Source organism: Cebus imitator, unplaced genomic scaffold (assembly GCF_001604975.1).
Source record: "Cebus imitator isolate Cc_AM_T3 unplaced genomic scaffold, Cebus_imitator-1.0 Scaffold341, whole genome shotgun sequence".
Lineage (NCBI taxonomy): Eukaryota > Metazoa > Chordata > Mammalia > Primates > Cebidae > Cebus > Cebus imitator.
The window spans coordinates 1,461,426-1,471,331 of NW_016107656.1; the positions used below are offsets into that span (position 1 = coordinate 1,461,426).

General features: G+C 45.1%; 1 protein-coding gene across 7 annotated transcripts in view; it reads right to left on the bottom strand.

Annotated features, from left to right (window-relative positions):
• Positions 1 to 9,906, bottom strand: part of SASH1 (SAM and SH3 domain containing 1) — a 1,041,684-nt gene that overhangs the window by 163,844 nt on the left and 867,934 nt on the right. The gene's annotated exons all lie outside the window — the stretch shown is intronic.

The following is a 9,906-nucleotide window of genomic DNA, read 5'->3' on the forward strand; positions in this document are numbered from 1 at the left end:
GGCCCCTAGCCTACACCACCACCTCCTGGGAAGCTCATAAAGGAGACAGCTGTTAGGAGCCCTCCCAGGGATTCTGATGGGAGCCTGAGAATTCAGGAACCAAAGGAGAATTGCATCTGAGACGAATCTCACTGCACCTCTCAGGAGACTCTCAGAACAGTGGAAAATCTTTTTATTCATTAGTCATTAGTGTTCATTAATATTCATTATTATTATGGTCATCAATATTCATATTCTTCATTAGACTTATTATTCATTAGGCATTCCAAGTCCAGGTGCAAGAGTACATGTTACAAATTCACCTGCATAAATGAGTAAACATGTCACTTGTTTTTTTCCCCAAGGCAAGTGCCATGTAATTGCTCTAGAGCTCATTCTGAGTTTCTACCCAGCTTCACTGCGCCTGGTGCTGCTTAAGTGGCCTTAGGCACATCTCTTAGCCGCCGAGGAACACTGGAATAATCACAGCACCTACTTCAGTGAGGACTACTGGAATAACATGTGTGACTCACTTAGACGTTAGCCAGCTCATGTAGTCCACCCGGCATATAATAAGTGCTAAAAATTTATTTCAGTGTAATACTCACTGCAAGACTATGTTCCACACCATAGTCTTCCTTTAGAGCAATGGATTTTTAGGTACACATCTGAACATACAGGGAGGATGACGGAAATGCTTTGTACATTTGTAAGTTATGCCATTTCTTCTATCAATTCATTCATTCAGAAAGACCTCTTCCTCTCCTTGGCTCTTTTTTTTTTAACCTCTCAACATGTCCACTTTTTGGTATAAATAAATGACTTTACTAAGACAACCAAGGAAACTACAACTTTTAGACCACCTAAAACCACACGCACATTTTCCATTTTATAGACTGCTTGCCAACCCCTTCGGTTATTTAATGTTGGTGCACTGCCCATAGCAACACACGCCTAACACTGCAGCACACGCTTTACACGCCTAAAGCAGGCTTAGATGCAAGCGGGGCTTGGGAGTTGGATTTCTCCCAAAACCTTTCTGCCAAAGACCTACACCCTGGTGAGGAGGTCTGGGGCAGAGCAAGGATCATCTCTACCCTACATCTGCATTCACTGATTTTACAGAACCAATGGAGAAGAGAAACAGAAATGGGAAAAAATGATGCTTTAGAAAAAAGTTCCCTGCTGGCCAGGCGCAGTGGCTCACGCCTATAATCCCAGCACTTTGGGAGGCCAAGGTAGTCAGATTATGAGGTCAGGAGTTCGAGACCAGACTGACCAACATAGTGAACCCTGTCTCTACCAAAAATACAAAAATTCCCTGGGCATCGTGGTGCATGTCTGTAGTCCCAGCTACTCGGGAGGCTGAGGCAGGAGAATCACTTGAACCCGGGAGGTGGAGGTTGCCGTGAGCCAAGATCGCGCCACTGTACTCCAGCCTGGGCGACACAGCGAGACTCCATCTCAAAAAAAAAAAAAGCTCCTTGCTTCCCCACCAATAACATGTTCTGCATTTGAGCTGATTGCCTTAGAGTTCCTAGCATAGTGTGTGGAGGCAGGAAGGACTCTTCTAAGGCCAGCAAGAAACATGTCTGGACAAAAGTCACTCCTTCACTACAGTCAGTCTTGTCTGTCTGAGTGGACAGCCTGGACTGACACAGCAGGCAAGGTGGGAGACCCTCTCCTCTTCAAAATGTCTATTGTCAAGTGTCCAGTAGAAAATAACAAAGGTCAAGACGGAATCTGCTGCTGCCCCTCTGAGGACATGCACCGTGGCGCTCAGCCTCCCAGCCTCCGTAGTACTGTCTCCAGGAGAGGAAACTGCCTGAAAACAGAATTGGGGCCGGGCTTGGTGGCTCATGCCTGTAATCCCAGCACTTTGGGAGGCCGAAGCGGGTGGATCACCTGAGACCAGGAGTTTGGGACCATCCTGGCCAACATGGTGAAACCCCATCTCTACTAAAAATACAAAAATTAGCCAGGCATGGTGGTGCACACCTGTAATCCCAACTACTTAGGAGGATGAGGCACGAGAATTGCTTGAACTCAGGAGGCAGAGGTTGTAGTGGGCTAAGATCACACCACTGTACTTCAGCTTGTGTGACAGAGTGAGACTGTCTCAAAAACAAAACAAAAGTGCAGACTCTGTCTTGGGAGAAGAGGGAGCCAGGACAGAATGTCTTAGGTGGGGTTCCTGAAATACCCATGATAAACTGATACTAGGATCCTGAGGACCCCCGACTCATTGCTACTCAACCACACATGTCCCGGGGTCACAACTCAACCAGCTCCATCTATGGCCTCCCAATGGCCCAACCTTGCCCAACCTGCCACCCCAATGACCTTGCTAACAGATCTGACCGAGTCCCCCCCACTGAGAGCCTTCCATGCCCATCACCCATCCTACAGTACAAACCCCAAACGTCCCAGCCCTTCAGCTCCCTTCACCTGCATGCAGCAGAGGCTTCCAAGGACGCAGAGCGCAATGAGCAGCTTCTCCAGGAGGCACAAAGCAGGCGTTCTCCCAAGATCCCCTGTAACCCCATCAATACACACCCCAAAGAGAACTGTGGGAACTCCTGGAGGAAACTTTAGGAGAGGAGGAGGGCAGAAGGGCATGGGTTCTGACCACCAGCTCCTGACAGCTGCGACTAGGAGAGCAAAGTGCCAGGCCCTGGGAGACAAGGGCTGGATGCCACAGCTGCCTCAGCTATTGAAGAATGCACCTGGGCCAGGTGCGGTGGCTCACGCCTATAATCCCAGCACTCTCGGAGGCCGAGGCAGGCTGATCATTTGGGGTCAGGAGTTTGAAACCAGCCTAGTCAACATGGTGAAACCCCGTCTCTACTAAAAATACAAAAATTAGCCGGGCGTGTTGGTGGGTGCCTGTAAACCCTGCTACTCAGGAGGCTGAGGCAGAAGAATCTCTTGAGCCCGGGAGGCGAAGCTTGCAGTGAGCAGAGATCGCGCCACTGCAATCCAGCCTGGGCTGGGGCAACAGAGCAAAACTCCATTTCAAAAAAAAAAAAGCAAGCACCCAGGCAGTTCCCAGGACAGAGGGAGCTGGGCTATCTTCAGCACCAGGGCATCCACCCTGATTTACCTAGAGAAGTTTGCTGATACCTCATAGAAACAAAGTGCTTACCATCCCTGTTCACCATGGAGCCTCTCCTAGTTTCTTAGCTCCTTTTCCCAGCAGAGACTAAGAAACACAAAGGAGCTCCCTTCCATGTGTGAGTTCAAGGGCAAAGGGGAGCAACTTTACCTGAAGACACATTTTTATGAGTTAGAGACCTGATCCCTATCACAACCAGGGCCCCTGGAAGATCCTGGGGTCTTCAGAGTTGTCTTGGTCTCTCAGCAACGTGATGCTATCCTCATCCAGAAACTTCTGACTTCATCCAGCCAGGAAACAAAACACACCTGCCACTTTGACCAAATAGAAAGTCCATGTCTTCGCTGAGGCTCCGGCGGACCACTGGTGGTCATGGCCACCTGCCGGTTACCCTCAACCATGTTAACATTAAAGCAGTTCATAAGAAGGCAACAAGTTCTTCTCTACATAAGGGTTTTGCAAACAATTTGGCAAGTTCCAAATGACTCTGATAGCAAATACCTGAAGGACTGGGCAAGGGAAGAATTCAAAAGAAACAAAAGTGCCACCGAAGAGGGCACAATCCGGATGGTGATTACTCAAGGCAATATACAGCTCAAGGAGCTAGAAAAAAACACTTGCTTTAGCAAAATCTATAGCATTATTCTGAAGGATTTTCAAAGTCTCCATGTGTTTTGTTGCATTTAGGATTAATGATGGACAGCACTAAGCCCAGTCTTACTATTTGTATGTACAGTATTTGGTGATAGAGAGCAAAGGAAAACACATCAAAACAGTTGCCTTAACACTGAAAAACATACTCTGCATTTTGAAAATGTTTATGGATGTCTCAGCAGTTTTTAAAAGAAGCAAAAACCACTAACAAATGGCCAGTTAGCACATGAAAAGATGCTGGATATAATCATTAGGGAAGTGTGGATCAGACGGGGTGCAGTGGCTCACGCCAATCCCAGTATTTTAGGAGGCCGAGGTAAGTGGGTCACTGGAGGTCAGGAGTTCGAGACCAGCCTGGCCAACATGGTGAAACCTCATCTCTACTAAAAACACAAAACTTAGTGTTGCATGGTGGTACATGCCTGGAGAACCAGCAACTCTGGAGGCTGAGGCAGGAGAATCACTTGAACCCAGGAAGCAGAGGTTACAGTGAGCTGACATCATGCCACTGCATTCCAGCCTGGGTGACAGAATGAGACTCCATCTCCCCCCGAAAAAAAAAAAAAAAAAAAAAAAAAAAAACCTATGAGCTATCACTTCACATTCACTAGAATGGCTGTAATTAAAATGAGAAATAATAACAATAATTCTGAGGATGTGGAAAAACCAAACTCTATGTGTTCTACGCCTTACACAGAGATGACTTTTGACACCAGACATGGTTGGGCAGGAGAGGTGGGTCCCCTCCCTCCACACTCCAAAGAAGCAGGAAGTTCTGCAGCGAACACCAGCTGGGTGTTGTCCAGCGCAAATCCGACACTACCGGACTGGAGGCTGCCTCATATCCCACAGGTTGAAGGCTCAGTCCCACAAGGCTGCTCTTCACTTCTGATGCCAGAAGCAAGCTCCAGGTTGTTTTACTAGCTACACCTAGGGGTTTCCACGAACCCCTTTTTGGGCTTAATTAATTTGCTAGAGTGGCTCGGAAAACTTGGAGAAACTTACATTTTAAAGGAATTCACAAAGGATACCTATGAACACCAGATGAACAGATGCACAGGGCGGAATACAAGGGAAGGGAGTTGGAGATTCCCTGCCCTCTCCAGAGGCTCCGCCCTACACAAACCTCCACGTGTTCAGCTATCCAGAAGCTCCCAGAACTCAGTCTTTTTGGGGTTCTTACGGAAGCTTCATTATGTAGGTATGATTGATTAAATCAAAGGCCATTGACTATCACCTCAACTTTCAGCTCCTCTCCCCTTCCCTTAGGTTGGGAGGTGGGACTGAAAGCCCCAACCCTCTAATCCAGCCTGGATCTTTCCTGTGACCAGCCCCATTCTGAAGCTACCCAGAGTGGCTTGCCATCAATCAACTCATTAGCATACCAAAAAGACACTTATCACTTCGGCAATTAAAGGGTTTTAGGAGTTGTTTGCCAGAAAACAAGATTAAGACCAACTCTTTATTTCACAGCATCATAAAACCAACAAGCCAACTCTATAGTTCAGTTCTAAACTTTGCAAGCTGCTGATCAAACTTTGTCTTCCCTACGAGTGAAATTCTCTATCCCATTCTCAATCACTCGAAATCACTCCCCCAATAATTTGGAGACCTGAAAAATATATTTGTTGCTCCCCAGGAAAAGAGCAGCTGTTCAGCTCAACTCAGGCCAAAGAAAGCCAGCATTTCACACCCTACAATATGCCGTAATAGCCACTTCTCACTCCGGATAGTAATTTAGAACAGGGTGGCACAGCTGCTTTTACGTCTTCCCAAATTACTTTCCAGATGTGCAGTCAGTCCCCATCATTACCACTTTCATCATTACCACTTTCATGATTTAAATGCCAAGAAAGGCAACAGAATAAAAGAATGTACATGTGTGTTTTTAAGAGTGGGTCTTGTCTGTCATCCAACAAAAAGAATCCTTTACATTCCAATCAATGAAACCAGCTACCTGATTATTTTCTTTACCCACTCAAAATTCAGGTTTTAAAAAATCAAATAATAAGAATAATCATCATTCCTATGTTATACGGGGGCGTGAGGAAACGCTGGGAGTGATAAATATGTTATGACGTTGATGGTAATTGATGGTAGAGGCGTATACTTATTCCCAAACTCAAGTATGCACAGCTTTTTACATATCAATCATACCTCAATAAAGCAGTTTTTAAAAGGCCATGACCTTGGCTGGATGAGGTGGCTCATGCCTGTAATCCCAGCACTTTGGGAGGCTAAGGCAGGTAGATCACAAAGTCAGAAGTTAAAGACCAGCCTGGCCAAGATGGTGAAATCCCCATGTCTACTGAAAATACAAAAATCAGTTTGGCGCAGTGGCAGGCGCCTGTAATCCCAGCTACTGGGGACAGGGGTTGGCTGAGGCAGAGAACTGCTTGAATCCTGGAAGACAGAGATTGCAGTGAGTCGAGATCGTGCCACTGCACTCCAGCCTGAGCGACAGAGCAAGACTCAATCTCAAGAAAAAAAAAAAAAGAAAGCCATGCCCTTTCAGGACTGTCTGACAATGTCTGCATTGTTTTTATTCAGCTTGTTCCTTGAGATAGCTACAGACCTACTCCATAAAAATATTTAATTTTACTAAAAATACTGGCAACATGAGTGTGTAGGAAATTTCAGTAGTGCAGCTGAGGTTTCAATAGGCCCACATACTGTGTCTTTACAAAAACACAAAGTCTACATCTGACTCAACATCCCACCATACTAATGTCAAGCACTGACTTTAAAAAAGACTTTAAATCATCTCTGCATTTATTAGAACAAATATGATTAAAACACTGAAAAGGATTCTTTTTTAAACCTTTTCTTTAAGGGGTTCAAAAGCTTCTGGATTGGAGTTGATTACTTGCCTCATCTGTTTCACTTCTTTCTTATTTTCCCCCTTTGGTTCTCTGGCATTAAGCTTAAGCAATATTAGTTCAAGATTAGGAACATGGGAAAATTTTATTTCCTCAAAATAATTTTTAAAGAAAATTGTGAAATTTTGAGTCACACGATCTTTTTATAAGAATTTTTCCACCCCTGTCTTTAAAAATAAGAAAAGAGATACATGCAGATTCAAGTTCTGTTTCCTTTTCTTATTACAGAATCTGGTCACAGCATCTGGCCATATATATGACAATCCATTTCACTTACTGCAGACTTAAATCTGTCGAGCTACAACCAGTGTCAGCTCAGCAGACAACAAACTTGCGTAACCTTCCCCCAAAGCCACAGAGCTCATTTGTCCCAAACACCCGTCTTTCATGCAACCAAGATAAAAATACAGAGATAACGGGCATTGTACCAAACAGTTCAGATCGGGTGGACTGCTGTTGCAATTAAGGAGAAAAGACACAGGGCACTGTTCCCTCAACAATCGGTTTCACAGTATTTCTGAGATTTAACCCAATTCACTTCTGTCTCTGGAAAATGGAAAACCTAAAACTACCAGGAAAACAAAAGTCATTTGTATCATTACTTTTGTTATTTCTGCTCTTTTTTCCCCAGATGTTACTTCCAGTTTAGAATAAGTTGACAGGCTTGGGAGGGGAAAAAAAATAAAAAGAAAAGAAAATCATTTGACAATATCAAGAGATACAGTGTGATCTGTTGCATACAGATCGTATGCAAATGAATGTGTGGTCCTCCTAGTTCACGGATCTATAAAGTTTTGCCCAAGGGAAAACTCAGACATGTTGCTCTAACTCCCCAAAGCTGTAATGAAGACAGACTCCTAGAACTTATTTATTGTTTCTCTACCTTTTCTATACATTATGTGTGTGTGTGTGTATATATATATAAATTCTGTTATATTTACACTGCTCTTTGTTTGAAGAGGGATGGATGGAGATATATATATCCCCTCTAAGCTAAATCCACTAAAAAAAGAAATCGAAACCTAACTGATTTTTTGGATGACATCACAAGGTGTTTTTACTCTTCAATAGCTTGTTTAAAGATTTTTGAGGCAATAAACACTTTTAGCAACCTTTCAAGTGAAATTGCTACAACCATAAACATGACTTTAATTCTGGTTTTCTTGTTTGGCCTCACTTAATCTGTGTAATGTTACTGTTCTCACCAGCTCTGTCATCACTTCCTGTCACCTCATTGTTGTTCTGGAGAAATTCAGACTGTAATAACCGATCTCAAATACTTTTCTCTGAGGTATCCTTCCCAGTGTTTCTTCATATGGCTTGAGCTGGAAGGATAGTTTGTCTCAGGAAAAAGTTTTAACATGTAACAATGAAAAACACGTCAGAGGGACATATTAGGTCACGCAAATGGCAAGTGAGGACCCCAGGGGCACACCCATAGGGCAGGTGGCTGGAGTGGGGCTTATTTCATATCTTCCATCCCCTCTCCCAAAAACGCCCAGAGCAGGCTGCCAGCACCCATGTCTAATCCTTGTTTTGGCATATATGGTCATGGCGATGCTATTGCCCATAGGTGAGTCCCAGTTACCACGAATCCCCTCCTGAAGAATGAATGGCCTCCCAGAAGACAGGACTGACAACACCCTCCTTTCTCAAAGCTCTCTTAGCTCCTGCTTCTAGATCTCCAAATATCTAAGGAAAAAGTTTCAGGAAAAAAAATTGGGGCACAGAATCCCCCTCAATATATCTATATTTATTTATGCATATACATTACAGCTATGTACCGCTAGAAGCACTTCTTAATATCAATTATATCCATTTATAACTACAATCATATTTATGTTAAAAATACACACAGGGCCAGGTGCAGTGGCTTATGCCTGTAATCCTTGCATTTTGAGAGGCCAAGGCAGGCGGATCACCTGAGGTCAGGAGTTTGAGACCACCCTGGTCAACATGGTGAAACCATGTCTCTGCTAAAAAATATAAAAATTAGCCAGGCGTGGTGATGGGCACTTGTAATCCCAGTTACTCAGGAGGCTGAGGCTGGAGAATCACTTGAACTTGAACCCAGGAGGCAGAGGTTGCAGTGAGCTGAGATCGTGCCACTGCACTCCAGCCTGAGTGACAGAGTGAGACCCTGCCTCAAAAAGGCCATTTTAAATGATTTTTAAAAGTTTACACTAAAAGTGCCAAGTTCTTTCCCGTGCCCAAATGGATAAGCAACTGCAGTGCCATTCACCCTGAGGATCATGACCCATTAGGGGCTACATGGGTCGAGGCTGGATGAGAGAAGCACAATGGCTACGGGTGATGTGGGAGCTGCTGAAGCAGCCGGCACTGCCTGCTGTCTCTGTGCCTAGCACTGACTTAGGGTCACTCTAGGTCAGCCAGCCTGGCAGTTATGAAGGAAGCTGGATATGAACGAGAGCAAGGACCAAAAAGAGCCCATGACGACATCGGAGCCATGAAGACCACTGGAGTCCACATGTGTTTCTCATCAACTCCAACCTCAGTGCCATGGGTGACCCACAGAGAAGCTAGCATTCTTCACAATGGACCCACACCCATGGCTCAGGACACAGAAGGCAGAAATGTGGCAGCTTCTGGAGCTGCTGTGGATTCAGATGCCATCTCATGCCAGCAAGGTAAGCTGGCATATCAGGGACAACATGAGCAAGCAGCCGCAATGCCTGGTATCCCACCAACCTTCAGAGTCTGAAATATATGCTGTTGATTCACTTCCAGCTCCCAAATCCCACACAAGTTTTGCGAAGGTCACTGACCCAGAACCCCACTGGAAAGGGTGAACGCAGTCCAAGCCCCCCCAAAGTCTTAGGATAAATGTAAACATTTGAGACCTACATTTGTTTAAACAATATTGCATAGCACATCAGAAAAGCACAGATAGGCCAAGCATGGTGGCGCACAACTGTAATCCCAGCACTTTAAGGAGGCCAAGGTGGGTGGACCACTTGAGGTCAGGAGTTCGAGACCAGCCTGGCCAATCAAAATGGTGAAACTCCACCTATACTTTAAAAAATACAAAAATTGCCGGGCGCGGTGGCTCAAGCCTGTAATCCCAGCACTTTGGGAGGCCGAGGCGGGTGGATCACGAGGTCAAGAGATCGAGACCATCCTGGTCAATATGGTGAAACCCCGTCTCTACCAAAAATACAAAAAATTAGCTGGGCATGGTGGTGCGTGCCTGTAATCCCAGCTACTCAGGAGGCTGAGGCAGGAGAATTGCCTGAACCCAGGAGGCAGAGGTTGCGGTGA